The sequence below is a fragment of the Nicotiana tabacum genome, chromosome 4 (genome assembly GCF_000715075.1).
Source record: "Nicotiana tabacum cultivar K326 chromosome 4, ASM71507v2, whole genome shotgun sequence".
NCBI classification, from domain to species: domain Eukaryota; kingdom Viridiplantae; phylum Streptophyta; class Magnoliopsida; order Solanales; family Solanaceae; genus Nicotiana; species Nicotiana tabacum.
This window is the reverse complement of record NC_134083.1, coordinates 19,436,768-19,440,904: the sequence shown is the minus strand read 5'-3', so window position 1 is coordinate 19,440,904 and position 4,137 is coordinate 19,436,768. Positions and strand designations below refer to the sequence as shown.

Below are 4,137 nucleotides of genomic sequence, written 5' to 3'. Positions count from 1 at the left end.
CAAACCGAGTCCGAATGACCTCAAATTTTGCACACAAGTCATATTCAACCTTACGGACCTACTCCAACTTTCGGAATCGGAATCCGACTCCGATATCAAAAAGTCTACTACCGATCAAAATCTCCAAAAAATTGACTTTTGCCATTTCAAGCCTAAATAAGCTACGGACCTCCAAAACACAATCCGGACATGCCCCTAAGTCCAAAATCACCTAACAGAGCTAACGGAACCGATAAAATTCTAATTCGGAGTCGTCTTCATATAGTTCCGACTACGGTCCAAATCCTAAGGCTTAAACCACCATTTAAGGACTAAGTGTACCAAAACACTCCAAAAACCAAAATGAAATCTCCTGACAAGTCACAATAGCAGAAATAGATATGGGAGAAGCAGCAAATAGGGAATCGGGGCTATTACTCTCTAAACGACCGGTCGGATTATTACAAAATTTTATTTTGTTTTTTATTTTTTGTTCTTTTTTACGCCATAACATTTATGTTTTCTTCAATGTGGTGAACTCTGGTCAGAGACTCTTCAAATGCGCTTGGAGCTACTTTCTAATGATCTAGGGAAATCACCCCTTCCTGCATAACTTGTAATACACTTCTATACAACTAGCTAAACCATGAACGTGTTCAGTGAACTCAGTAGAACTGGATTCAAGATCTGATTCACATAATCGCTTGTAATCATTTTTCCAACGTGATAAAATATACTTTGAAGGGATCTCTTCCACACCATTGAGGTTCAGTACACACAACGCATGCCTGCACATATATCCATAGAAGTTGAAGCAGCTGCAAATACAACGAGCTTCGGCTGCAGCTCTGTTGTACAGAACTTCATAATCCCGTATCTCTCTCCTATTTCCCTCTTCCAAAACACGCTCCTTCACCAAAAATGTTACCATCTGCCCGTCAACATGTAACTGTGTTGTGCTGAAACAAGAATACATCTCATCCACCTCTAACTGAAATCTTTTGAAGATCTCTCTAGTGTACACTTTGGAAAGCTGCAACTCAAAGGATCATCTTGTTTTTAGTTCAGGGTTCGAGTTTCTCCACTCTGTATCTGCAACCGCTTCTTCCTTGTTCTTTTTCTGCAAAGCTCATTCATTTTTATCAAGAAACTCTTTTAGAGGACTTTGCTTGTGCAAATATTTATCGAAAAAAATAGTCAATGTCTCGTTACACCTTGCAGTGGCCATTCCAGCAAAAAAAGTATCTTTCAAATCAACTGGAGCCCATTTAGCTCGGTCATCATAGAGTGAAAGAAGCCACTCATGATCACCAACTCCAAATCTTTGGATAATAAATCTCCATGCTGCTTCGAAATCAAATGGCTTCAGAGCCTCATATATTGTTTTAATTAATGCCTTTCTAATAGCATCATAGTTACACAACCCTCCCAACTTTTCTGGAACTTCCCTCATGATGTGTGATAGAGCAAACGATGAAAAGACTTCGGAATCACCTCACTTATAGCACTCTCCAAAATCTTGCATCTTTCTGTAATAATTGTTTGAGGGAAACATCCAAGTGAGCAAGTGAGCGAAGCTTTGAACACACACCGAAATATAAGAGGCTTTTGCCTCGCCCGCAAGTAGGCCACAACCCAGCAACAACGATTGACCATGGTGATTTGTGCCCACAAATGCCACAAGAGGAATCTCATATTTGTTGGACAAATATGAATTATCAAAATAGATCACATCAATGGAGTAAGCATATGCCCTTTACCTGACATCACTCCAGAACACAGTCGTCAACTGCCCTTCATCATTCAGACCCATCAAGTAAAAGAAGTTTGGGTTTGTCAATTGCATTCGACAGAAATAATTATACATGGCTTGCGTGTCTCCCTTTCTTAAGTTCAGCTTATCGTGACAATCAGATGAAGTTTTGCACCTCCTTGCGCTAAAAATTGGCATTCCAATTCGCACCTGCATCAATCACAAGTGCCCGATATAACTTGATTGTTCGGACTTCAGCATCATAGTTCGAATCCAACTTTTCTTATTTCCAGCACCCGTCTTCTTAATAAACTTGTATGCTTTTGCACCTAACAAATGATTATGTTCAAGGGTAACTTCAAGTACTCTCCATCCTTTGGAGTCCACCATTCTCATCCTCATCATTGCAGGACAACTAGTTCTAGTTTCCTTACACAACCGATTTACATCTTTAATCCTCTTAAAGCCCTGGCTACTGCAGCATAGCACTGCACCATACTTCTCCCCGCTATTTCTTTTGAACCAAGAATTCTTTACTCTAACACGAAAACCAATCTCCCTGGCATAACAATTATAATAGTTGTAAGCATCATCTAACCATCTGACTCTATTTGCCCACCATATTGAGCAAATAATTCATCCGACTCAATTTGCTCACTATTCTGGTCATCTAACCTATCTGACTCTATTTCTTGCAATCTCCCGCTGCCTTGCCCAGTAACATCTTGCTCACCATCAAGAGAAGCTTCTTCCTTCTGAAATTGAGATGTATCAAATAGATAAAATATATTAGCAAATTAAACTTCTACTCACATAAAAAAATCACGTAAAGGCCAATCAGATTATCTGCTTGTAATAATAAACAACTTGGGTATATCACAAGCAATCTCAATCTTTTTGTCAAGTAACACTACATGGAATTTGATTATGTACCTTAGGCTTAAATTTTAAGATGACAAAGGGCGTCATCTCAGTCGTTGTCTCTTAATAAAAGCAACTGACAGCTGACCATTATCACTTAACGTAGGCATAAATTTTGTACTACTTTGTTAAACCCACCAAAAGCAGGTCAATGCTTCGGGCCACACACTACAAATAACCTATGGATTATCTTCAACATTTTAAAGACTGTATAAACACTAAGAAGAACCTTCAGTGAGCTCTATAATTACATACTGTTATAAATATTAGCTAACAAATTTTCTAGTAAACGACTAACTTGAAGAGCTCATGGATAGGATAGAAAATAAAATTTCAGAATAATGTGGTGCACTCTAATTATTAGTTGTTACATAGATTAATTATCAAGTTCCCAGTTTACTAGCTTAAATACAAAAGGCTCATACTCTGAATTTACGGGGTCTTTTAATTAAATGTTTGTGTTCGAAATTTTTTAGAGATTGAAACCAGTGTCTTTGATTATTAGAAGAGTAGATAAATTTAATTTGTTACTTTTATTTGAAGAACTAAACACTCGAAACAAGATGATAATAGTTTTTTTCTTTTCGTTTTTGACGAAATTGAATCGTAATTAATGTAGCACCACAATCTTGGAGCCACCATCACATATAAAAATTAATGTTTATTTTAAAGAAATATAACAAGTCAAAAGTAAACTTACAACTCAATTCGCCGGAGAGGATGGAGAGGAGCGGCCTCGCAGCTGAGTGAAAGTGCCGTCAGATCATGAAATGAAACTACTCTGGCGTCATTTCAGTTACGGGACAAAAAGATGATTTGGGCTCCCCAAATGGGCCCAAAATTTTGAAACTACAAAAGGAAATGTTTGGAGTTTGGAGATTTCCATGAGTTCACTAAACCTTTATCGAATCTCCAAAAATCAGCTTATTTTGAGAAGTACTTTTTTTCAAAAGTACTTTTGGTGAAAAATAATTTGTGTTTGGCTAATTAACTTGAAAAGTACTTCTGAGCAGCAATTAGTATTTGGCCAAGTTTTTAAAAAATGCTTCTAAGTGTATTTTTCTCGAAAGTACTTTTGGAGAGAAGCTAATTTTTTCTGCTTCCCCAAAACTGCTTCTGCTTCTCCTCAAGAGCACTTTTGTTTTCTTCCAAAAGCTTGGCCAAATACTTCAACTTTGAAAAAAAAAACATTTTTTTTGAAAGAAAAGTGCTTCTAGGATTGGAGAAGCTTGGCCAAACAGGCAAGTCTCATGACAAATCGGTATAAAATTAATCAAAATTGTTCCCAGATTGAAATATTTTAGTTTTATTTTAAACTTGAACATCTACAGAAGCATTGGCTTATCTATGTTCACACTTGTGGTTACTTAAGCACCCATTACCTTTGATCATATTTAGTACCTTACATATGCAATTATAGAAATATTTAGATAAATATTGAGTGAGCACCCACAACTAAATATTTTTTTTCTCTTCTTTTGAAA

The 4,137-nt window shown here is 36.8% G+C and overlaps 1 pseudogene; it reads right to left on the bottom strand.

Moving 5' to 3' along the window:
• Positions 1 to 479: 479 nt before the first annotated feature.
• LOC107824920 (protein FAR1-RELATED SEQUENCE 6-like) lies at positions 480 to 2,701 on the bottom strand (annotated as a pseudogene).
• Between the last annotated feature and the right edge of the window lie 1,436 nt (positions 2,702 to 4,137).